This window comes from Marmota monax, unplaced genomic scaffold, assembly GCF_021218885.2.
Source record: "Marmota monax isolate L192 unplaced genomic scaffold, Marmota_monax_Labrador192_F-V1.1 WCK01_AAM20220418_F8-fsc00042, whole genome shotgun sequence".
Lineage (NCBI taxonomy): Eukaryota > Metazoa > Chordata > Mammalia > Rodentia > Sciuridae > Marmota > Marmota monax.
In genome coordinates this window covers 5,519,011-5,546,821 of record NW_026693008.1, presented here as the reverse complement: position 1 = coordinate 5,546,821, position 27,811 = coordinate 5,519,011, and the positions used below count along the sequence as shown (strand labels likewise).

Here is a 27,811-nt window from a genome sequence, read left to right as displayed (position 1 = left end):
GTTTTATATCCATTTTAATACATTTTGATAACAAAAAATACTTTTTTATTCATTCATTAAATGAGCATTTGTTTATGGCCTCCAACACATCAGGCATCTCTAGGTATATAGAAATGTAAAGAAATGGTTTTCCTCTTATCAAGTTTGAGCTCAATAAACAGATAAACACTGCAATGAAAATAATGATGACGGGCTGGGGATGTGGCTCAAGCGGTAGCGCGCTCGCCTGGCATGCATGTGGCCCGGGTTCGATCCTCAGCACCACATACAAACAAAGATGTTGTGTCCGCCAAATACTAAAAAATAAATATTAAAATTCTCTCTATATATACCTCTCTCTCATTCTCTCTCACTCTCTCTTTAAAAAAAGAAGAAAATAATGATGAATATAAATATAACAATGATACAATGGTTAATAATAGCTGTCACTTATTGAGCGCCTACTATGTTTTTAGGAATCATGCTCAATACTTCATATTACTTTTCATGAGTGACCACCTCAGATAAAATACAGTAATGTCACAGATTTTGTAAGCACCCTCTGACCAAGGTCCTAATATCTTGAGAGCAGGAAAGGACCGTAGGCTAAGTAGTGGTCTATGGTTAGGCAGCTCCAAGTGGGAGATCCAAGATTTAAGCATTGCCTGTTCTCTGTGCTACAGTCCAACAGATAACCGGCCATATCAGCTTCAATGGAGGCATGCCACAGTATGCCAAAGGGAGATCCTTAAATGCTTTCTAATTGGCAAAGCACTTTTCCATATAGAGAATAAGCTTCTAGAATTCATCAATGGTTCAGTAGAAAATAAAATTGGCTTTCAGAACAGTTTAAGTCATGGTTGATAAATGGCTGCTGAAAGAGCATGGATTGCACCAAGCCTTTCAGGTCCAAAGACAAAAGGAAATGTGACATGTCCTCCTATGACAGGTCTCCTGCGGGCTCCTTTGGACAAAAGTGGCAGGTGTTGGATGGGTAATGCATGCCTAAGTCTATCAATTTATATGTTTCTAAGGACAAAGAAGCTAAAAAAAACTTTCAGCACATTTTTATACCTGCAGTCTGTTAAAAATAGTAATATACATAAAAATGGGAATGTTTAGAATGTTTAATATATCCCTCCCTAACACAGAGATAGGTATCTTGTCTATATTATATCTAATCTTCATGAGCCTATAAAGTAGGAGCCTATACAATAAAAGAATGTTAAGCTCAGAGAGGTTAAGTAATTTATCCAAGGTTCCAGAGGTAGTAAGTGGTTGAGGCATGAGCTGGACTTGGAAAACTGCAACTCCAAAATCAATTCTTTTTCCTTTATACCAAAATGCAAAGAATAAAGACAAATCTGCAAGTATTCACTGTGCCTCTTTCAATTCTTCATTCATTCATTCATTCAAAACCAATTTATTCTGCAAATACAAGGAACATAGTATCGATCCTCATGCATCTGAGAAATAAATCAAGGAGACAAATGTGTAAATATCTTACCACACTTACAAGCAAGACAAATGAGGCTAAATGTGTGTATTATTTAAATAAACTCCATGAAGTCAGGTAGTTTGGCTTGCTGAACACTGTCACATACTTGGAACACAGTCTGGAACCAACAAACATTTGTTGATTGGAAGGATAAATGACAACAGCTACACTAAAGAAAGTACTAATTTAAGACAGGATTAATTCTTCTGGGATACGATAAAAAAGCTTCCCAGAGTAATGGTACTGGACTGAACTAGAGAAACCTACAAGGTATGGACACATGAGAATGGAGGTGATGGTAGCTGGAGACTGATGGATCAGTGTGAATATAGTAGGTACAAGCATAGAAATCCAAAGAACATCTGGGTCATAGAGTTCAAGTACACCCAGAGTGAAGGAAGGGTGAGGAAGCACAGTGAAAACTAAGGTCAGAAAGGTCATATGGCATTGCTTTGCTTATGAGAAGGGTGACCACCTCATATAAAATACAGTAATGTCACAGATTTGGGGAAGATATCTCCCTAACTTAAATCCTTCAATGGCTTTCCACTGTCTTGAGAAGTGTATAACATAGTCTGCAAAGTCCTACAAAACTCTCCAATCTCAATACTCACCATCTGTCTCCATCACGACTTTACCTTTCAGTCCTTTCACAGCTGGATTAGTTAGGTTTTTGTTGTTGTGTCTAAAATACCTGACAAAAACAACTTAGAAGAGGAAAGGGTCTTTTTTGGGGACACAGTTTCAGAGGTTCAGTCCATGATAGCTGACTCCAACTCTCTAGGCCCAACGCAAGGCAGAGCATTATGGTAGAAGGGCATGGTGGAGGGAAGCTGCTTACTTCAGGCAGTGGGGAAGCAGAGAGAGACAGGGAGGAGCCAGAGAGACAAGATCTAATCTCCAAAGGCATATAGCCAGTGACCTACTACCTCCATGTACACCCTACCTGCCTACAGTTACCACCCCATCTCACCATGTTTTAGGAGCCTTCTTATCTTTCTCCCCCATCATAGCCTCTACATAGTTAGGCATTATCTTTGTTGGGTTCCCAGCATCTTGTAAATGGCCTGGCACATAGCAAGTATAGAGTAAATATCTTGGAAATTATTAGGTTACTGAACAGAGTGATTGATGGACTGGCTGATTATTGTTGAAAAAAATAGAGTCAAAGAGAGCTAGACGAGACCACCACTACAGTCCAGGGGAAAACATCTCTTCTCTGTAAAGCCCCAGAAGCATTTATAAAAGGAGGTGCTTTACTAAGTGCGGATCATTCCTTGGTCAAGTCAGAAAACAGCAGAGCCAGCAGGCAGTTGTTGAGAAGACCACAATTCCATGAGACCATAGCCATTAGCATGCAACAAAGGATAATCTGATTTTCATGACAGACAAATTTATTATGACTTCTAAATATATATAACCTAGGTTATGCTTTACAGCTAACCTAACAACTTGATATGTGTCTGACATCTCATCTTAAAATCAGATTCCAGCTTCTAATTAATTTTTATTCACCCATCACTCTAACTAGAGAAGCAAAAAATCTCAGAGGGATAAACAATAGACAGGATATTAGTGATTCATATTCTATGGTACATTTTCCATTGAACTAGAGGTTCCTTTTTCTTCACTATGAAAAAGGACAGAAACCATTCTCCCTATGACTTCTGCAAAGAATGAGTGGAGAACATCTTTTAGGAACCTGAGAGTCATTATTTCTGTGAGGAAACTAATTCCTGATCCCTCCCTCCCATCCACATCCCTCATTCCTCCTGCAGAAATCACAATGGCAGCACAGTCTAGTCCTTTTAAAGAGTGGTCATTGCCTGCATGTTACCATACATTTTACTTTCCCCAATAATATTTTCATTAAATAACTCTTGAAGCTGAGTTGGAAACTCCATAAAGACTTGACTTCAAATCAGCAAATAATGTTCATAAAATCTAAAAATACCATCAACAGCTTTTCATATAATCTCAACAACATTCATAATTCACTCATACCAAGACACTCTGTTAACAGTGCAAAGTGGTACAGGAATAGCTGGGAAGTTTTATAGTCTGCTGGTTTCTTTAAAATGAAAATGCTGTAAATTTGTATTTTTCATATAATCTTAGTATATGCATGTAATTTTTAAAACATTTTCTACAATATCTTTTCTCCCAAATATAAAAGTCAATGTGGATACCACAAACCAGGTTATATAGGAAATGAAAGAGAGGGAGAGGGAGAGGGAGAGGGAGGGGGAGAGAGAGAGAGAGAGAGAGAGAGAGAGAGAGAGAGAGAGAGAGAGAGAGAGAGACATTCACTTGTTCTAAATATGTTCAGTGCATTAAATCCTCCCCCAAATGCTATCAGACACTATAATTTTCTCCTTGTGACATAGGAAGAAACTAAGGCATTCATAGGCTTAAAAAGCTGCTTGCAGTCACAAAAACTAGGAAATAAAACAATAGAGATTCCAATTGAGGCTGCTGGCTGAGGTTCTATCGCCTTGATCTTAACCAATATACTGCCTCAGGGATTTAAGGGAACCTTAATAAATAAATAAATAATAATATAAATAGTCTGTTGTGTTTGTCAACACCATAAATCCAAACTGCACAATCACGCGCACATTGAGAACACAATAGGCTTTTTGCAAGTAGTTTTTAAAAATTTGTGTGACTGTCTACTTGCCACATTATGGAATACAGAAGGAGAAATAAGTTCAACAAAGAACTCAGCCTGATGGACACCCTGGATCACAAGGGCTGTCATTCCTCAAGTCAAAATAAGTAGTGAAATTAGAGAAATACAAAGAAAAAAATCTGAAAAATCTCCTCCTATTGTGTTATAATTATATAGTTTCTAAATCTCCACTATCTATCAAGTTAATTTGATGGTGGAAAAATGAATTATTACACATGTGTATACAAGTGCACATATACATACCCACCCCCCACACACCAAAATTCTATGTGTTCTATTTGTCTTTATCTGAGCCCTCTAAATATAAAAAAAGAGACTCACAAAATGATAAAATGAAGTTCATTTATTTGCCCTTTAGGATACATAATACCATACTCATACAAAATTATAACATCAAACTTAAATATACAAAATATTTTTAATTTCCCCCCCCAAAAAAAGGTTATTTGTGAGGATAGAACATGTCTTATATACCAGTAAATAATAGTGATTTGAAATAAACAAAGCTTAATTAAAATTATCATCAAATGCTTATTGAGAAATATTTCTTTTGCTTTTTCTTAAATTCACACTTGAGTAGAAATCAAACATGCATTTAAAAGAATGCACAAAGCATTCTAATCTATGTGGCTGATTTGTAAGTTTTAGAGTCCCTTAATAAAGCCATGTTTTGACTCTAGCACTATTTAGTTAGGGCTTCATCAAAACATTTAATTATAAAATAAGATCCATGATGTTCAGATGGAACAATATACAGTATAATCAGCTCCTTAGCATAACACCATTCAATTTATCATTCCAAGGTTTGCTTTCTGGGCCCACTCCAGTTAACAGGGTTTTTCTAGTAATAATACATCTGCCCTTCCTCCCCTTTATCCTCAAAATTATTAGAGTATAATGTAATCCTTTAACGAATCCTAGGAAAATATTTTTGGAATGCATAAGCCAAAATGCGGAGATGAAATGGAACTGGAAAAAAAAAACAGTTGTGAAAAAAAATTGAAAATCAATTACTATTTTTAATAAGTAGAAATAGCTTTTGTGCTAAGAAAAGAAAAATTACCCAGAGACAAAATAGATGTTCAATACTATAGTGCACTAATGAGTACATTTACATGTAATTTTCTGAAATTTATGTCCAAGACTAACTGCAAGTAGAATTTAGTATCAATAGGAGTTTACAAAATCCATTCGTTTCTCCTCTAATTATATTGAATATTTAAGGTGCTTGATTAGAGTCTATTATTTTTCTTCTAGAGCCAACAAAGAACCCCGGACAACTTTGAAAGTGATGGATTAGTGGGGCATTTTCCACCAATGAGAAAACATTCCTGGCTGTCACAGCAGGAAGACAAACAATGACCAAGTTTGTTCCAATTCACATGCAGGCCACTGAATGAAATCTGCAGAGAACTCCGAGAAGGCCAGCCCTGTCAAAGGGCCACTGCAAAAAGAGAAAAAGGCAGAAACCCAAACTTAGTATAACATTGCTACCGCCTCTTCATTTCAAGACAGCCTGGAGAGAGGCTTCTAACAAAGATCCATCTCCCACTGCCCAGACAAGATTAAAAGAACACAGGCCCTAGCAAATCTCCTAGTGCTCGGAATTGGGAAACAGAAAGGGAAATGGAGCTAATTTGCAGTAACCCTGCCTCCTTTTTCAGATTTCCTGAAGTATAATAAAATAGAGAGGCTGTGTCTCCAGGGTTCCACTTCCAGCTGTGCCCTATGAGTAGGAAAAAACAAGAAGGGACATGTTAACTACTCATACCAACCTTCCCCTCCTGCTGCCATTCTTCCAAATAATTCTAAGGGAGGTTGTCCTTCTCTGAAAAGCTTTAAGATGATGTCTTCCGAACTGGTCAAGGAGATTTAAGTGGAATCTCTAGGTCCTGGCTGAAAGTAGACGGAGGAATAAAATGTTCCCTTGAAATGCCCAATCCTTGATGCATTGTGTTCTATTATTCACTAAAAACATCATCAAGACTTAACTAAAATTCAATTCAATGTACCATCCTTCCAGATGTTCCTGCCTCTGAAACTTCTGGTAGAATCTTTCCTCACCTCTTCCTACTTGTGGTGGTGGTAGTCAATCCTTGATATCCCTTGCAACTGTATCACTCCTTTCTTTCCACAGTCTTCATATGGCATTCTCCTCTGCTGTTTCTGTATCTCTCTGTCTCTTCTCCTCTTCCTATAATGATACCTGTCACACTGCATTAAGGAGCCATTCTAGTCTAGCGTGACTTCATCTTAACTAATTACTTCTGCAATGACCATCTTTCTAAATAAGGTCACATTCTGAAACAATGGTTGTTAGAACATCAAATACCTTTTGGTGGTACAAAATTCAACCATAACACCTCAGGAGTAAATCAATCACCACATCATGCACAAACTCCCACCCAAATACCTGTGAAATCTCTCCACTGCTTCCTATCCTCATCACTGTCCTGAATCCCATATGATCAACCCACCTGGATAATTTTAAGAGCTTGCTAAATACTCTCTTTATTTTTGCACTGCTCTAATCCACTCTCCAAAAAAAAAAAAAAAAAGAAAGAAAGAAAAAGAAAAGAAAAAAACACGAAAATATGACATACATACAGAAAAGTGCATGAATCAAAATTATTTCTCATAGAGTGCACCTAACCATGTTATAACACAAATAGAAAAATACAATGTTACTAGCATTCCCAAATCATACTTTAGACCTCCTCCCAATTATTCCTATTTCATCTCAAAGCAAACCATTACTTTGATTTTTAACACAACATGGATTATATGAATGGCATCATATAATACATACATTTTTATGTATGTCTTCTGCTAGTGATACATATTGCAAACAAAAGTAAATGAGTCATTTTTGTTGCTTTATAAATATTCCATTTTATGAATGTCCCATTTTATTAACTCATTCTACTACTGATAACCATTCAGTTTGAGTTTCATTTAGACTATTAGGAACTAAGAAGATTTTAATTTCTTTATACACATATATAGCAGAAGTGCAAGGTCCCACTATAATTATTCATTTTCAGTAGAGATTGCCAAACTGTTTCTAAAGGGATTGTATTAATTTTCAACTCCACAGCATTTTGTAATAGTTCTAGTTGCTTCACATCCTTGCTGACACTTAGCATTATCTACTTAGTATTATCGTTTGTTTTTTTTTTCATTTTAGCCCATTCTTATGGGTGCCCAGTGGTACCACATAGTCCCTTTATTTTGCATTTCCATCATGACTAATTATAACAAATTTTTCATATACCTATTAATCATATGGATACTCCCTTTCATGAAGGGCTGGTTCAAATCCATTGCCCATTTTTCTACTGGGCTGCTTCTTATTATCGTTTGTAAAAGATACTGATATCATCTGGGTACTAGCCCTTTGTCAGATATATAGCATTTATCATCTCCCATTCTGTGGCTTGCCTTTTCTCTCAGTTAATAATGTCTTTGGTCCAAAAACTTTGCATTTTAATGAACTTAACATATCTATCTTTTCATTTTTTGCTACAGCTTAAAAAGCTGTTTTATTGAGATCTAATTCACATACTATATAACTCACCCATTTAAAATGCACATTATTCAAAATTTTTTAGTATATTCATAGAGTTGTACAGCAATCATCACAATAGAACATTCTAGTCACCCCAAAAAGAAATCTCATACCAACTGTCTGCTACTCTCCATTCCTCCCAACACCCTCAAGCTGAAAGCAACTACTAATCCATTTCCTGTCTTTATGGATCTGTCTATTCTGGGCCTTTCTTTAAAAATTGAATCATATAATAATCAGGTTTTTGTGACTGGTGTCTGTCACTTAGCATGACAGTATCAAGGTACCTCCATGATGCAGCATGTCTGGGCATTTCATTTCTTTTTCTTGACTGACAATGTTCCACCTTATGAATATACTGCATTTATTTATTCTTTCATCAGCAAACAAATACTTTGGGTGTTTCCATTTCTGGGCTGTTATATATAATGCTGCTTTGTTAGTGTTTTTTTTTTTTTTGTGTGTGTGTGTCCTGTTGAAGAAATATTTGGCTATCCCAAAACTCATTATATTTGACTGTTATCTTCTAGATACTTCATTGTTTCACCTCTGACAGATCAACAAGATCAATAATATAACTGGAATTTATTTTTGCTTATGATGTGAGGAAACAGTCTAGATTCACTTTTATCCACCTAGATGAACAATTGATTCAGCATCATTTAATAAAAAAAGATCATCCTTTCCTCACTGTTCTGCAGTGTCACCTTCCTCAAAATCAAGTGTCCCCACATGATTGGCTCTATTTATATACATTCTCTTCTGTTTGGTAGTATAAGTCTTCCAACTTGGTTCTGATTCTTCTTCACCATCACTCATCTATTGCTGAATGGTTATGGAAAAGAATATTCCTACCAGACAGCTCCCCAAGAAAAACAAAGGGACAGTGTGACTCAGGAGGAGGGAGGGGGAAATTAGCCAAATATTCAACCTCTCCCAGTACATCCTTTCCCAGTAACAGTGGGCCCTGAGGGGAAAAGCAAATTTTCATCCCTTCCTGGGTGCATCCCAAGCATCTCCACCAAAAGCAAACATTCACCCCTTCCCAATCATAATAGGTCCTGAAGGGAGGAGGCTAATACAGAAATGCTGGGGCCCTGGACTTTTACCCTTTCCCATTGCAGATGAGTCCTAGAAAGAGAAAAGAAAATAGTGAAGCTCTGGGTAATAACTGGTCTAAGAGGAAGGAAGATAAGCAGTGAACACTGAGTTGTGATCTTTTCTCAGTGACAAAGAATTTCAAACTTTTTACAACTGCCTTCCTGAGTTAAAATTTTAACCTGCACAACTAGTTCACTGACTGTCCAAATGGCATGTCCGCAGTCTGCAATGATTAATTCACCCTCATTGTAAACTATAAAACCAAGACTCCCTCTGTAACCTAGGGACCATTCCTATACCCAGAAAATGAGCCCTCCTGTGCCTGATGGATTCACTTCACTGCAGAATAAAGGAAAGCTTGCTGATCCAAGGTTTGCATCCAGTCTCCCCCCTCCATCATTTGTGTGTCCATGCACTTACACTTGCCCCTGTAACTGAAAGCCTGTCCCCAATGCCAATCAATGCCAATTTAGTAATGAGGACATGGTTTTGAGAAAAGGGGAAAAGAGTTTATTGCTTTGCTAGCAAAGGAGAAACACATGGGACTCCTGTCCTAAAAGGCTGTGACTCTCCCATCAAGAGGGACCTGAGGGTTTAAAGGAACTTTTCAAAGTTTTCCAGGTGTGCTCTGGTAGGGGGTCCCAGAGCACTAGGCTGGCTGTTAGGATTCACTTGTTAATTTGGGAAGTATTTGCTTCCCAGATCCTCAGCAGGCATCTCCTTCCTGTAGTGGGCGTGTCCAAGGGCAATCAACCAGGGGAAGAAAAGATAACCCTGTCCCCCTAATCTTGTTAAAGAAGGAGAAAGGGAAGAAGAGGAAAAAAAAAAATTTTTTTTTAAATAAGCCTTAGAGCAGTGAGGGCTATATTCAGAAGATGAAGAGACCACTGTTACACCTCTTTGCCTCTGGTATTTTGATTAGGATTGTATTGAATTTAGAGATCAAATTGGTGAGAACTGAACTCTTAGCCATAATGTTATCAATTCATAATGGTATCAAAGTCTGTGACTTTGTCTTTTCATTTTCTTAATAGTATCTTTTAAAGAACTCAAGGTTTGAAATTTTATGAAGTCCAATTTAACATTTTTTCCTTATATTTGGTGTTATGTCTAAGAAATTCTATCATAAAAACTTTATTTTGTATTCAACTACAAGTTTTATAATTTTAATACTTACATTTTGGCCTGTAATCCATTCCACATTAACTTTATATATAATGTAATTTTTGGATAAAGATATCCAATTGTTCCACCTCGTATTCTTTGGAAATACAATTTGGTTATAGTTTATAATCCTTTTTATACACTGCTGGATTTATTCAAATTGTCTCTTTTTAAAATTTCATCTTACAATTTTCTATTGCTGTTATATAGAAATACAATTGATTTTTATGTTGTTTTTGTATCCAGAAACCTTGCTAAATTTACATAATTATATCTTTTACATATAGAATAATTTTAGCGCCTCCTTTTGCATCCTTCTGTCTCCCCCCCAGCCTCTTTATACTCACTGGGTCTTCCAGGACAATGCTGAACAGCAGGGATGACAACAGTGACTCTTTTCTCATCTTTAATCTGAGAGTGAGGCCCTAAAACCTTCACTATTTCACCTTAGCATGATGTTTGTCATAGTGTATACAGAGAGAGGTAGAGATAAATATATAGAGATATTCTTTATTGTTCATAGTTTGTGAAAAGTTTTTATCAGAATTAGATGCTGGATTTTATAAAATGCTTTTTTATGCCTATTAAGATAATCATTTGGCTTTTCTCCTTTTTCTGTTATTACATCATTTCATTTCTGAGCATTACCCAACTTCTCATGCTTATACTAAAAGCAACCTGGGCATAATACATCATTCTTAGACACCTGTTATTGCTTGTTTAGGATTTTTGCATTCCTGGGAGTGCCAAAATCCCTGCTCCAATTCCCCACCTCTTTAGCTGTTGCTTTCTATTGGCCTCTTTTAGTCTTTCAGAGCTATATCATTTACAAATCAGCAAATCCTTCAAAGAGAAAAAGAAGAAAGTTGAAGTCACTTTAACGTAATTTCTCCTCTCCAGGATTCTGACTGCCTTGGTAGCTCTCAGTACTTTCAAACAAATGTTTTTTCTTCATTTTGTCTAGCTTTTCTAATTATTCTTTTGGAGGACTTTTGGCTACTCTATCATTTTCAGAGGCAGAAATTCATCTTTTGTAATATAAACTAATTCACATTATTTCTCTTCTTTGAATCTGTCGATGGATAATCCTCTGTGTTCCAAATTCCTACTGTGTCCTAAAAGACCCTAAATAATCTAACTCCAATCTCCCCTCCATCAACTCTCTCCCTTGTTCACTCCTCTGTAGTCAAATATATCTACTTTCTGATCTTCTAACCCCACATGCTCATTCCTAATTCTGTGCTTTTGCATTTGTTTTTCCCTCTCCCTGGAACACTCAGTCCCAGACCTTCACATGGTTGCCTCAATATCACCATTCTATCTCAGTTTCAATGTCACCTTCTCAGAGGCTTTCTCAAGACAATTTATCTAATCTTGGGCGCCACCTGCCTGATCCCTACAAACAATATAATCAACATGAAACAAAGTTAGTAAAATCAAGCCAACAAAATAAGAGTAAGAAATTTTCAAAAAGTATTACAATATTCCTACCCTATGTCCACATTCAACCTAAGTAAAAATATAACCAAAAATATATCTTTGGATATGTAATACAGACTTTAAGAGTATAATCTTTCCCTGGAGTGTGACAAACCTACATTCAAATCACTACTGCATGACTTTCTAGATGTATAACGCCACACAAGGTGCTCAGACCCCTGCTTCCTAAATTATAAATGGGGGATTATGATAGGATCTGTTTAATAGTATTGTTGCAATCATGTAAAATGTTATTTTGTATGCAAAGTGCTTAATACAGTGGCTGAGTAATAGAAAGTTCTCCATAAACAAGAGCTATTATGATGACAATGTTGCTCATGATGATAATGATGATGAAAATAATAAGGCCCTATAGCATCTGGTAAAATACTAAATCATTCAATCAAACACATACAGACATATGCACACACAAATTAAATATTATAATTTCCATCAAATGGATGCAGCCTTTAGCACTTGCATTAACAAATTTGATAGAGCCTTTGTTGCTTTGAGTTATGCTCTAGGTAAGTTTGGTTTCAAGAAATATAGACCAACCCAAGAGAGTCTAAAAAAAAAAAGAGGAACTTACTGGAAGAAGATTGCAGTATTACACACACACACAAAAAAAAAAAAAAAAAAAAAAAAACACCTACAGGAAGAAATGAAATATCACATGTTATGAAAAACAGGAATCAAGTTAGCTCCAGAAAACAGAGACTACTATTAGAATCAAATGCTTAGAGCACTACCATTCAAGTGACTAAAATACCATCAATACCTACCTTTTGCTCTCAGTTCAAAATTCCAAATTCTAAGGAGAAAGAATCTGCTTAGCATAACCAGATCAAATGCCTTCCCCTAGACAAGTCATCTCCATCCCAAGGGCAAGGTCAGATATTACAGTCTCAGCTGCCGAGAGGCCACCTCTGTGGATCAAGAAGCAATTCCCAGAAAAGAGTTCTATTTTAGAGGAGGAAAGTCACTTTAAGAAGTGCCATTACAGTCCTAGGCACCCTGTCTAAGATAAGCTTTCTCTAAAAGAAGCCATTTTATTCTACTCTTTGTCCATCCAGAACCAAGTTATGCACCATTAGCTGCTTGGGAGGGAGTTAATTACAAATTAAATATAATTGAATCATTGAATCTGTTCTCAAGTCCTCTAAATAGAATAACAACATGCTACCTTATAAAGCCAATTTTGCATATCAGAGCTGAGTCCCTTGCTTCCTACAATGAAATTTTGAAAGTATAGAGATATATTTAATTTTTTTGTAGTGCAAGTCATCAAAATTTAGGGGAAAATACATCATATGCTGTACACCATAGGAGCTACTGAAGGAATCTTGCGAGGAAGGTTCACCAATGGCAAGAAATCTTTCATATTTTGTAGTTATCCCAAAGTGCATATTTTGTAGTTATCCCAAAATGCAATAAAATCCTTGATTCAAAATTCCTCTCTACTCCTTAAACATAAACTGTTAGCAAACCAAAAAACTGAGAAAGAACTACAAAATGTAATGAATGCATCCTCCTCCAAAAGGATCTTATCCTGCAGCACCTGCCAAAAAGAAACCAAGAAAAACACACATACAACTGTGCAGGAAAGGGTGGAAATGAGGAGCCACCTGTGAAGTATTACATATGTGGACAGTGGTTGAGGCTCAAGGACTCTAAAGAATCTCAGCAACACAGGAAGAAAAAGAAGATACGAATGGGGACAGGGATGATTCCTGTGGAATTACTGGCATAGGTATACATTCCCATTACCTACTATTGCATCATTATCTTCTACCTGGAATATTAATAGGACTTGTGGTACTCAGATATTTTGTGAGCAGAAAGAAAAATGTCATTCAATATTTGAAAGACTGACACAGGGCATCCAAAGGGAGGGAGGCAGCATGATGGAGTCAACTAGTGGGTCCATTCCCAGCTCAAAAATTTACTAATTACATGACCTGTGGAGATTACTCAATATTTTTGAGCCCCTGTTCCGTATAGGATCTGAAATGGTGAGAGCACTTTAATCTATACTTCCTTTAGGTTGTTTGACGATAGAATGAACCAACAACTATAAAAGTTTGCTGCCACATGGTAAGCACTTTATTAACAGTTATTGTTGCTATTTCTCTTCTTTTATTCTTTAATAGAAACTTGCTAGACTCATGATTCCTAGAGTTTTGCCTTTAATGTTCCAGAAGAACTACACTAAAAATAAAGATAGCAGCCTGAATCTCCAAAGTGTTTCAATTCACCAACCAAAATTTTTCAAAAAATAAAACTATCATTTACTTCTCCCACCATTTTAAAGGAAGAAAAGGTCAATTTAATCCTGCAAATAAATAAAGGGAGCACATGATCACAGAAAGAGGACAGTGCACTGCCCTAGAGAAAGATGAAGATAAGAGAGGATTGGCACAAGGGTACTACTACACAAAACAACCTACAAGGCAGCCTGAAGCCAGTAAACAAAGCAACAGTGCAGAGCATGGTGTGCGTGTTCATACTTTGCTCTTTGGCTCCTCTTCTACCAGGATTGCATTCCCTACATTTCTGTTTTTCAAAAATGCCACGCTTTTTCTAAGCCCCAGTGCCAGAACTTCCCTGAGAACTACATGATCTTCCTAGCAGCTGAAAGCATTCAGTGCTTTCTCTCAATTCAAACAAATCCATCTCTGATTCTGCCTCTGTCTACTGTCTACTTTGCATTTATAAAGTTCTCCTACCTTGAGTGAGCAAACCACTCAAGTGAAGTGTAGTTCTAACCAGCTCTGCCAAGAGGGTTTTGATAGGAATGTGCATATGCAAAAGCACATAATCAGGTAACCATGTGTCAATCAGTGAACAAGTAGGTAAACAAATGTAGGATATCAATATCTGGGCTTCAAAAGAAAAGAAATTCTGACACATGCTACAACACAAATAAACCTTGAAGACATTATGCTAAGTGAAATAAGCCAGTCATATTGTATGGTTTCACTTATACAAGTTGCTAGAGTTGTGGAGTCTACAGGGGCATAAAGTAGAATGGTGGTTTCCAAGGGACTTCTCACAGTAATGGGAAGTTACTGCTTAATGGGTGCAGAGATTCAGCTGGGGAAGATAAAAAGTTCTGGAGAGGGATAATGGTGATGGCTGCTCATCAGTGAGAATATCCTTAATGCCTTAGAACTGTAAATTAAAAAAAGAAATGGTCAAAATGGTAATTTTTAGGTTATGTATATTTTACTACAACTTTAAAAAGAATGAATTTTTAAAAATTTGTTTTAAAGCATATAATCACAAAAACATAGAAGGAATAGTTAAAGAGGTTGAGGCCATTCAGAGACTTGAGCTCTGGGGCAAGGAAAGATGAGAAGACAACTCCCAGAGCCACTGTGGATAAAACTACTAAGTCTTGTTCTATTCAGCCCCAAATTATCCCTGCAAGACCAATGAATAGAAGCTACACAGAGAAAGGTTTCATTTGATATGAGAACTTTCAACAGTGCTGTCCAAATATAGAATAGATTATTTTTATAAATAATAGGTTCCACTTCTCTGAACATATTCAAATATAAATGGAAAAATCCCTTGGCAAAAGTCTTTGAAGAAGCAAGCATCAGATGGTTGCTGGACTAAATCAGTGATTCCTAAAAGGCAGTTAAAAGGCTGGTGCCAATACACCATGAAGTTTTCACTCAATGATGGTGAAATGACAAAACAAAGACAAAATTGTGAGATTTTTATATTGCTGAATGCATTTGATCATTATAATTCTAAGATTATGCCATTCACTCTATTAGTACAAAAAATGACCACCTCTTCCAAAATAATAATGAATGAAAGTTTGTTTTTTGTCTCAAGTTGAGAAAGTAAAGTCAGCCTTAATTTCAGGAGGCAAGAGTATTTCACTCACTTGAACAGAAAAATTCTTAACATCCTGTTAAAATTTCCAAGCACCCATGTTTATAACTAAGGATTGTTATCAAAGCTGTTTCCATTGTTCATTTTAACCATATCTCAACAGCATGTGTGAGGGGTGGAGCACCTCACAAGGAGATTTTCCCTTGAGGCATCTGCCATAGGGATAGCCTAAAATGATAAAGAATTTGAACAGATTCCCATTCTCTCAGGGATTTCCATCAATAACTAAAGAGAGAAATTGGCTGTAGAGATGTTTATCTAAATTCATTTCATAGTCAATGGGCCAAATTCCAAATACCACTGGCTTTTCAAAGGATAAGACAATTTTATTGTACAGGTTTGTTTGGAGGAGAAAGTAGGTGCGAGTGCATATGAATGAATGGATATAGGCACCAATACTCACAATAAGGGAGTGATGTTTATTTAGAATTGCATCTAAGAATAATTTAGTGATAAATAAAAATTAGGTTCAAAGCCTATTTCTATCAATATCTATTACAGCAACAGTGGCTTGTCCATATCTTTCTCTCTCTTTGTCACCCTTTTTAAAATCATCAGGCAAAATATGACAGTCCAAGTTAATTTACTGTCAGGAATCAAAAGAGTAAAAATGCACTGATGACATCACTCTATAGAAACCCCCTGAGCCTTTTTTTTTTTTTTAAAGAGAGAGAGAGAGAGAGAGAGAGAGAGAATTTTTCAATATTTATTTTCTAGTTTTCAGCGGACACAACATCTTCGTTTGTATGTGGTGCTGAGGATCGAACCCGGGTCGCACGCATGCCAGGCGAGCGTGCTACCGCTTGAGCCACATCCCCAGCCCCCCTGAGCTTTTTTAAAAATATTTTTATTAGATGTTGATAAAAATTTTATTTTATTTATTTATTTGTATGTGGTGCTGAGAAACAAACCTAGTACCTCACACATGCTAGGCAAGCACTCTACCACTGAGTCACAACCCCAGACCCCAACCCAAAGGTATTTATCCTTTCTTTTGCAACATCTGTATTTGTATCCTACAGAAAATACTTCTCTTTCTGTCACAATCTGACAGGACAACATTATCTTCTATGGTTTAAAAACAGAAATCCCATTTAACTTGGTGGTTGATAAAGACATTTCATTCATATCCCTTAACTAACAATAATTACTCTAATTTACCACATGAAGAAAGGGGGGAAATACATTTATATTATGCAGCTTGTTTTGCATCATGGAACACTGGGAAGAGAAATGCTCTCACTCTTGAGATAACAAAATGAATTGTTAAGTCAAAAAAACAGTCCTAATCCAAATGCAAGGATTTGGTATACCCTCCCGATGTTTCAGTGTAGTAGTTAGGAGTTTGGGTTCTCCTATCACACTTCAGTTCAAATTCTGGTTTTGCCACTTAAATAACTTTAGGCAAAAATGTAAACTGTCTTAAAGTCTCACCTTCTTCATCTGTTAAAAGGGAGCACACATCAATATCTATAATCAGTAAATGTTAGCTGCTATCATTCTCCTCCTTCTCCTCATCAGCATCATCAATAATCAATGATCAGCTAAGGTTTAGATGTCAAATAACAAAAACATTCCAACTAATTTTATCTAAATAGAAAATAAGTTTACTGCAAGTGTACAGAATAGCACCTAGAAATCAAAATAAAACTAAATCAAGCTTATAAGCAATAGAAGTCAATACCCCAGGAATTAACGGACAGTTTGCTCTCTAAGCCATCAACACCAGGAAGAATCAGCTCCAAGCCTTTTCCATTCTTGGGTGAATGTACTCAAGATTCAGATTCCTTGGAAAAAGAGACAGAGAAACAGACAAAAGAACTTCTTTGGTCTCCTGACCACTATTTGCAAAACTGTTTGCCAAGGGAGGATAAGGCGTTTGACTAATAGTCCAGATAATACTGCTCACAGTAGGGGAGGCTATTCCCCAAGGGAAAATTCCTTTTGGATTGGTTGTTGCTCAAAGAAGGAGGGTACAGAGCTGATGTATGTTAGTTCAGGTAGTTAGCTAGAGATGAATATGAATGGAAAAGGGGAGAGAAAAGAGGGAAATGGCTATAAATGGCCCCTGACTAGCCCTCTGAATCCAGAGGACTCAACATCTGTCATGGAACATCATAAGGACATATGGGGTAGGACCATGAAAGAAAATCATCATAGTAAAGTGGGCAGACCATTCAGAACCACCAAATGGCACCACCAGTCTCCCTCCACCCCTATTTCATCAAAGGGCTCCATTGCACTCCTATATAGATATGTGGAAAAACATCATGTCCTCAAGGTCAGGCAAGTACTCACAAGCTGCTCTGAGGGTCAGTGGATGTTACATGACCTTTTGCCAGGGAGGCTAGGCCAGAAAGGGCAAAACAACTCAAGCACATAGGCGCATACTCTCAATTTTCACAGTGAAGGCGTACGACTTCTCCCTATTGGACAGCAGCTGCACAAGTACTATGCCCAAAGATGCATGCATGGCCTGCTACTCCAAGATTTTCTCCACCACTCCCACCCCACATCCTAACAAAAGCCCAAAGCCTAATCATTTCAGTGCATTTTGGTTCCCATCCTTCTCTCTGGGATGCATCTTACTTTCTCCTGCCTTTCTCTGGACTTGCAAAAAATCTGCTCTGCAAGCAGGAAATTACCCTAATCTTGGACATTATACCAAGAACCAAGGATCACTCCATGGCCAACTCTCAACCTCCAGTAACAGCTGTATTTACCAAACATTATTATACTATTACATCCCAAGAACCTACTATGTCAAGCTCAAACAAGGCTGCACCCTATTCTTTCTTTATCAGCGTCTCTCCTCAGTAATTATTATTTTAATATGTGCTATGAATTTTTAAAGTTGTTGAAATTCATTTTGAGAAAAATAAGAAGGCCCCAGAGTTCTAAAGTATACATGTCCCATTTTTCAAAAATATGCTGCTTGCGGAAAAGAAATTATTTTGTTGAAAACTTTCCTATTAGAATTTACAGAAAATTCATTGCTTTTATGGTCAAGTTATTTACCAGTGATTTGTGCTATTAAAAAGCACACAAAGCATCCACTGAAAAAGTTATCTGAAGATGACTTAAAGAAATAGTTGTTCTCTTATAAACAAATCTATTTTTTATGTTCAATAAGATGATATTGATGCTCAGAAATTAGGATCAAAAGCAAGATTTTGTTTTGATAATATTTTTGTTGATAATGCTTCACTGAGAAAGGATTAAACAATAAAAAGCAATGGTGTAAGAATAATAATGATAAATAATAATGAAATATATGACCTATAATTGCATTAAAATTTTCTTCCAGCTTACTAGCTGAACAAATCCCAAATAATAAAATGCACAGAGGTTGATTAATTTGGAGCCCCAAATAACTATGGAGTTTGGTGAAAACATTTTTCACAAAACCCAGAGCCCTGGGATCACGCATTGTTGAAACAAATCCCAGTTCCACACTTAGCGGTTATGTGACACTAAGTAAATTTTTAATCTGCCAAAATATTCAGCCCTCACCTCATTTATATGATGAAATTAATAGGATGATGAGATATTTTCAGGACTTACTGATATGATACATGGAAGAAGCTTGACACTTTATGTGGCAAATGTAAGCACTCAATGATAAATGCTAATATTAATATGTACACAAAAAGGGAAAGTGAGTAGTCCTCTCTCTGAGGGATTGATTTTGCTGCCCAGAGGACAGAAACAGGGCAATTTATGCAGATATCTGTGGCCAACCTGCAGGATAGGTGGTGCTTCTGGAATCCAGTACATAGTAATGTAGGTAAACATCCCACAATATAGAGAAGAAGCCCCAGCAACAGAAACCCCAGTCAAAACACCAGTAATACCAAAGTTGAGGCTAAGTGAGAGGGACAGGAGAAGTAATGTGATACAGTGCAGAACCTGTAACAGTTCTGGAAGAGGAGATACATTCAGAGCCAGAAAAGGAGAGGTGATCACAGCAGGAGATCTAGGGATAAGAGTCACAGGCTTCTGCCACATGTGAACTCTTGAGAAAGAGCTCTGAGCCTCAAGAGTCTCATTTATATGTGACGTAATTCCACCTACCTAAAAAGTGTTTGCAGGCCTGGCATTCATCCTTAACCAAATCATTATGGATGCTCACTATCTACAACCAGGAGAACTTACTTCTCCAATGTATATCCACTATCTACCCTTATTATTAGGTACATCTAATTAGTATATGGCTACTATTCTTGTTACATGTTAGACCAACAGCTAGGTTTGAAGTTTGGCTCTTTAACATTAGCAATAATTGTACTTGGAAGGGTTAATTAACCTCAGCAAGAATCAGGGCCCTCTTATAAGGAAGCTATCAAATACCAGATTCCAAGCTCAAATAAGTTTTCCCTGAAGGGCAGGGTTTTTCAATCTGAGATTCTCAAAACCTCTAAAACTTAAAAAAAAAAAAAAATCATCTAGGCACATTTTGCACGAGTATGCACATTTGCATGCATGCATAGGGGTGTGCATGGATGTTTGTATATATTTGTATTTTTCTCTAAAGATGGTCCAAAATGACTAAGGATCACCGTATTACTACATACATTTTTAAACATAAAGTAATAACCAGGATACAGTAAAACTTCTGAAGAGATCATTCTAAGAGGGAGTCTAGGAGTCTGAGTTCTGCCTCTGCTGCAACCTTGGATAAACAAGTGGTAGCACCTCTTTGAGTCTCACCTGCAAAGTTGAAACATATGCATACAGTATCTGCCTAAGAGGGATCTTAGAGCAACAAAATGAAGCAATGCCTGTAAAGTATATTAGCACAATGACCAACACAAAATACACACTCACTAAAAATCATCTTCATGGGACTAGGGTTGTGGCTCAGTGGTACAGCGCTTGCCTTGCATGTGTGGGGCCCTGGGTTCGATTCTTAGCACCACATATAAATAAAATAAAGGTCCGCTGACAATTTATATATTAAAAAAAATTTTTTTAAATCATCTTCAATGATAATGGCTATTGCATAGACTCTTAAGTCCAGATGGTGGGAGTGGCTTTGGCCTTCTAATAGTATATGTTCAACTACCTATGACATACACTATCAGAAAAACTGCAGGAATTAACCAACAATTCTACCTACTAGCTCAGTCAGAGGATTCACCTAATCTGAGGCATGCCATTTATAATACCTAAACTACATCAGAAAGCAGACAAAAGTAGTGTGTGAATCTGTCCACAAAACCTTTTCATACTAGAAAGCATTCAAATTCCTCTGACAAGCCCCCAGGGAATCCCTCTGGGGGTTCCAAAAACACAATAAAGTGCTTGATTGTTCATTACAGTGCTACAATTCTAAATCTGTCTCACATACACATAGGACACATGCTCCACAAGGACTTTTTTTCTTTTTTTCTTTTTTTAATCCTTCATTCCCCCTGGTACTTAAGCAAACAAGACTTGCTTTCACATACAGGTAACCCAAATAATGCAGGACTACCTTGAAGCTTGCATCTGCCTGAAAATAAGCCCACACAGAATGACCCTGTAGGGATTTGCTAGTGCATTACACAGCAAAACAGTCTAAAATCCTTCTTCATCTGCCCATTCCTCCAACCTTCAAAACAAAAACAAAACCTCATTATCTCTTCCCACCTCTCAGTTGACCCCATCTCCACCTCAGATGCCCTCAGTGCCATCCTGCTTCCTCCTTGTCATCACACTCACCATGCTCATGCCACCTGTCCCTTCTCTTCAGGGTGTAACTTCTGAGAAGTACAGCCTAACCTGGATACCTTCCTCTCTTTGGAGGCAGCCCTCTGGAGTTCTGAGTAATGGAATTCTCCACCTCCCTCAGGGGAGCCAACCACAAGAAATCCACCCCACCCCTAGCCCTGCCTAGGTACCCACTTATGCTTCTTCCAAAGGCTGCATGAGAATGACCCTCCAAGTTCCTCTTAGCTTAGAACAGCACTGAGGTGACAAGGACCTTATCTGTTCTCTGCCTGGCTTGCAGGGCAAAGTCAGTATTAATCAGAGTGCCCTTTTTGCTGCTGACAGACAAAGTAGATGCACTCATAACCAAGAACTTCTCACCAAACCCTCAGGGCTTTAAATCTTTTTCAAATAAACTGCAATTTGTAAAGAAACCCCTGAAATGATGTTGTGCAAAGAAGTTAAAGCGGGCACAGAAGGATGGAGTAACATTTCACCATCTGCCTGCGATAATAATACTGCCTCCACCTTACAAACATCTAATTGATTGGGTGACAGAAGCACAAAGATCCTGCCACAATCTAACAAACAAAGATTATTTCTAAATTGTACCTTCACATAGGAAGACTGCCAAGGTCATGCTCAAAAGGACCAATTTTGAGCATATGAACTTTCTAGTAGCAGAATGATAGGAGTCCTGGGACACAGTTGGGCATGATTGAACCAACTTGCTTTATTATAGTTGCTTAGAGCAATGTCGAGCTAGGGCCACAAAGAGAGCAGATAGATATAAAATGACTTCAAGACAGTGTTTCCCACTGGCAGTATGGAAAATGCCTTAAAGCAATATGAATGGACATCTGTCTGGGTCACCTGTAAAGGAAGTCTGTGCTCTGGGCCACTTTACTCTCTCAAGTGTTGAGACAGCAGACTTTTTCTGGTGGAGTCAGATTATACATAGTGAGGTGGCAAATAGATGCTCAAGCTAGGGTCTAATGGGGCTTAGACTTTATGGGGTGCCATGGTTTTCTATAATGGCAGAGCTCACGCCTGAACTGAAGGACTTGAGAACAGTGAACTGGCAGAAAAGAGAAACAGTTTTGATTACACAAATTTCTTAAACTTCTTTTCCCTGCAGAGACGGCCCCAAAAAACATTCTGATCCAAGCCAAACAGAAATGTGACTTAGCTTATTGTGTCTTATCCAGGTCCCCGTGAACAATCAGGGACCACTGTTAAGTAGCTAAATTACAATCCAGCTTTTAAAAATTACTGTATTTTTCCTATAGGTATCATATATTTATATTTATATATATTTATATATATTCCATAGGTAACACATATTTGTATAGATAAATATATTTGCATAAATGTTGGGATTCTTGGAACTGATTAATATTAAAACTGGAAAAAAGTCATCATTTCATCTTTTTCTTTAAACCAAGTGTTAAGGAGCTAAATATCCCTTTATTGGTAACTGATTATAAAAAGTTCTACTCTGATCACAGGAAACCTATTTTCCAGCATGTATTTCTGTAAAATCAATTAGATTTATACTCTATTATTTATTTTTATTCTTTAAAACATGAAGTAACTTCTTTATTTTCACTATATATATATTATTACTTTCTATTTATAGCAAATGATGTTGGTCTTGCATTCACAGTGGGGGTTCACAAATTCTGTTCTTTTTTGGCAGGGGAGGGTAATGGGGATTGAACTCAGGGGCACTCAACCACATCCCCAATCCTATTTTGTATTTTAGTTAGAGACAGGGGCTCACTGAGTTGCTTAGGGCCTCACTGAGTTGCTTAAGGCCTCACTAAGTTGCTGAGGCTGGCTTTGAACTCATGATCCTCCTGTCTCATCCTCCTGAGCCACTGGTATTACAGGCACAAATTCTGTTTTAATAAATGAATTTAAGTAAATAAAAGCGAGCAAGTTTAAAAATACATTAAAATATTTTTATTGAGATAATAATAAAAGTGGTCTGTAGACTTAGTCCAATGCCACACAGTCTGGCATCAGCTCTCTATTAGCCCTAGTTCTTACCACTCCAACCAGTTTTTTTTTTTTTTTTTTTTTCTTTTTTTGTATCAGGGATTGAATCCAGGGGCACTTAACCACTGAGCCACATCCCCAGCCCTTTTTAATGTTTTTTTTTTAAAGACAGGGTCTCACTAAATTGCTTAGGGACTCACTAAATTGCTGAGGCTGGCTTTGAACTAGAGATCTTCCTGCCTCAGCCTCCCAAGCTGCTGGGATTAGAGGTGTGCACCACCATGCCTGGCCAGCTATTTTTCCTCCAAAGCATGGATTTAGTGTGAAGGTTCAGATATTAACTCTTCTAATTACTTAGAAAATCCTTTGCAATCACTTTGTCAACATATTTGGAAAAGGTTATCTATGCAGGAAAGGTCTGGTTTTCTTTACTGGAGAATAGCAGAATAAACAAAAAAAAAAATTGGGTTTTTTATCAACAGTAAAAAGGCAGGCAATCTTCCCACTTTCCCATAAGTTTGTTCTTTCTGCTCTTTCCAATGGTTGTGAGTAGCTCTACAAAACAATGACCTGGTTTAGCAGATAAAAGGCCAAGGTTCCTATATGGAGACATTTAAGTGTGTTTTGTTTTGTTTTTTAATGTGTGAAACCCTTGTTTATTAGCATTGTATTCTTGAGCAAATGACCCTGAATCTGAATATCTGTACTTCACAAATGAGATAATGAACGTCAGGCATTCAGCACAAAGCCTAAGATCAGGCACACATAAGTGCCCAAGAAGAGGTATTATGATTATTGTTGTTGCTGTTATTATTTTGTTTGTTTTGATAAATGTATGCATTGTGAAATGATGACCACAATCATATATTCATCCCCTCACACAGTTATTTTCATGTGTGTAGTGAGAACATTTCAGGCCTATTGTTTTAACAACTTCCAAGTATATAACATATTAATATTAACCGTAGTCACCATGCTAAACAAAAGATTGCCAGAATTTATTCCTCCTAGGTAAAACTTTGCCCCTTTCATCATCCGTTCTCCATTTCCCAACCCATTCTCAGCCCTTGGCAAATACCATTCTACTCCCTGCCCCACTCCCATAAATTTTACTTTTCCTTTCTTTCAAAAATTTTATTTTAAGCCAGCTGCAGTGGCACATGCCTATAATACCAGCAGCTCAAGAGGCTGAGGCAGAGGATCGCAAGTCCAAAGCCAGTCTCAGCAATGGCAAGGCGCTAAACAAATCAGTGAGACCCTGTCTCTAAATAAATTACAAAATAGGGCTGGAGAGATGGCTCAGTGGTTAAGTGTCCCCTGAATTCAATCCCCAGTACCAAAAAATATATATATTTTTAAATTATAGTTGTATATATTGATCATGCACAACATGTCTTGAAATATGTGTACACTGTTGAACGACTACATTGAGCATAGGCATAGCTTCACAGCTTTACTTTTTGTGGTAAGACACTTAAAATCTATTTCTATAGCAACTTTCAGAATAATACATCATTAGTAGCTAAATCATTATATTGTACAATAGATTTAATTTATTCTTCCCACTTAAAATTTTATATCCTTGAACTAATACCTCCATAGATGCTGCCCTCATACCCATCCTAAAACCCTGATACTCTGCTTCTATGTGTTCAGCTTTTTAAGAGTCCAAGTATTAGTGAGATCATGCAGTATGTTTTTCTATGCCTGGCTTATTTCACTTAACATACTGTCCTTAAGGTTCATCTGTATTAAATATCAGGATTCCTTATGGTTTGAGAGTAAATAATACTCTCTCTGTGTGTATATATGTCACATTTTCTTTGTCTGTTCCTCTGTCAATATTGACACTCAGGTTGATTCCATATCTTGGCTACTCTGAATAATGTTACAACGAACATGGAAATGTAGATATCTCTGTGACATAGTAATTTCACTTCCTTTGTCTATATTGCAGTGGTAGGATTGCTGGGTATATGGTAGATATATTTTTAATTTTTAAGGAACCTCCATATTATTTTCCATAATGGTAATACAAGTTTACATCCCCATCAACAGTTCACAAGACTTGCCATTTCTCCACACCTCACTAACACTCATCTATCTTTTGGTAATAGTCTATTTAACAGGTGTGGTATGATATTTCATCGTGGTTTCAGTTTTCATTTCCTTGATGATTAATGATGCTGAGAATTTTTTTCATATATTTGTTGGTCATCTGTGTGTCTTCTTTTGATAAATGTCTATTTTACTTTTCTCTTAATTATTAATGATGTTCATTAAACCATATAAGTATGGTGATTTTTACTACATCAGGAGATTTCTCCTAAAAAAAAAAAAAAAAAAAATTACTGCTGCCTAAATAATCATTTGCCTTAATTAAAGGATACAATATTATTATTATTATGGGTTTTTTCTCACACTCAGCTATAGGACTTCCTTAAGTTTAATGTTGGAGTTGTGTGTTACATCAGTCAGTACAATTCACTTCAAGTACTATCTCACTCATTTGCAAGGGCATCACAAGGACAAAGAGGACATGCAGTGACGGGCGCCCCGAGACCTGCTCTACACTCTGAGGTTAGTGCGATTGTGGTATTTCTGATAGGGGTCATCGGAGTACCAGTTCCGCCTCTTCTAGAAAGATGTCGTCATCCTATCTAAGAGTTTACTCTGGGTTTTATTGCAGAACATTAATTCCCTCAAGCGCCTTTTTCTTGCACCGTCTTTTTCCATATATATATATATATATATATATATATTTTTTTTTTTTTTTTTTTTTTTTTTTTTTTAATAACCAGCCTTTCTCCTCAGCCAAAGGCCAGAATTAAGTCGAAGAAACCGGTAGACAACAGCTTTCCGTCACGGTTCTGACCCGAGGCTTGGGGTGTTGGGAAGCAAAGGGGCGGCTCCCGAAGGACTGTAAGATGCCCATCCGTCAGGTTTCCCACAAGCCTGGGAGCAGAACAAACGACTGGTGTCTGCACGTGACTGAGCCGCCCAGGGGACACCGCAGTCAACACAGGCACTCTTGGCACTATTCCTATAGGCTGAGGATGCCAAAATATTCAGGGGCCGCAGGAGTCAGACCCGCAGCAGCTCTCAGGGAGCCAGCGAAGACGGAGGCTACCAGGTTGCCGCCCTTGCTACGGCGGCCAGGCCACGCTGGGTCTCGATACAATATTATCATCATCATCATCATCATCGTCATTCAAAACTTACTCAACATATATTTCATTCAAGTCACTGTTCTGGCACTTGGGAAACAGCTCTCCGTATCAGAGCAAATTCCTTGCCCTATAGCTTATATTTAGGTGGAAAGAAACAGCATACACAATAAGTGAATGTTGATTACAGTATGTTTGGCAGTAATGAATGCTAGAGAAAAATGGACTATGACCAGGAAAAGGCATTGTTCGTTAAGGTAAGCAATTTATCTCCTAAAACACCTGAGTTTAGTGTCATGCAACTTGTTAAGATCTTTAGTTATTACAGTCTTTGGGCCTGTGGTCTTCTTGATGTGATCTCAGAGGAAAGTGAGGCTCCAAAAAGTGGAAAGGAAAAATAATTCCCCCATCTACTTGCTGAAACCTAAATCCCTCCAAGAGTAAAAGAATAGAACAATGGTTTTCCCCTGTGGCAGCCATTGGTAGGCCATCATACTAGACAATATGGTATGCCACTCCTCAGCACTATGGTAGCAGATATTATCAAGTTTTTCTTTTTCCCAGTAAGCCCAAAACCAGCTTCCTGAAACTTCTCAGCAAAGTTCCGTAGACAAGCATTCAGTGATTAAAGTTAGTGTAAGAAATGCAATCTATTATCATCTTAGAGTTCAAAGTAAAGTTTAAGTGTAACTACAACTAGGAAAGATCATGCTGACTTGAAATTACACTTAACTAGTAAATGCTTCACTCACAAGTGCATTTTTTATAAGGTGTGGAGAATAGCTAAGAAGAAACGCCATAGGTGTGTGGAGGAGGCATAGAATGCACAAGAAGGGAGGACAGACTTTAAAATCTCACCCACATTCATATCTCAACACATGTCATAAGCCATTTCTACACGCCCTCTGATTTGAAGGGATAACCTCCTTTAGTTATCTTAATCTCACACAAACACATAGCCTATAAATTATAGTGTTGGCAAATGGCACTTCTATTCTTCCAGTGGTTTAGGCCAAATACCCAGAGTCCATCAGCAAATCCTTTCAGTCTCACCTTCAAAAGATTAACAGAATCCAATCATTTCTTGCCAACTCCACCATTACCTTTCAGGTCAAGCTACCACTAGGTATTGGCTGGAGGACTGCAATAGCTCCAAGCAGTCTCAGCCTCTACCTGTGCTCCTGGGCTGTCTACCCTCACTGAGGAGCTTCCCCAAACCTAAGTCAAATCACATCCCTTCTCTGGCCAAAGACCTCCAGTATTGTTCCATCTCACCCAGAGAAAAGTCTTACTGAAAAGACTTCAGTAAGGTCCTTCATACCCCATGTAGGTAACTAGGTAACTTTGCCTCAGGCCTCTTATCCCTTGCTCCCCTTTGCACTCTCCTCTTCAGTCCCCAGGCCTCCATGCTCACCTCCAACAGGCTTGGGGTCTTTTTCCCTCAAAACCTTTATACTTGCTGCTGCCTCTGCTTGGGAGGCCTCTCCTCCAAGGAGTTATATGACTGCTTCCTCACTTCAGTCACATCTTTGATGAGGCCCTCCTAGATTACTCCAGCTAAA

At 37.5% G+C, this 27,811-nt stretch overlaps 1 protein-coding gene and 1 pseudogene across 5 annotated transcripts in view; both read right to left on the bottom strand.

The window, feature by feature from the left end:
- Fhit (fragile histidine triad diadenosine triphosphatase) overlaps window positions 1-27,811 on the bottom strand; it is a 1,445,121-nt gene that overhangs the window by 1,272,806 nt on the left and 144,504 nt on the right. The gene's annotated exons all lie outside the window — the stretch shown is intronic.
- LOC131424473 (large ribosomal subunit protein bL35m-like) lies at window positions 228-27,811 on the bottom strand (annotated as a pseudogene).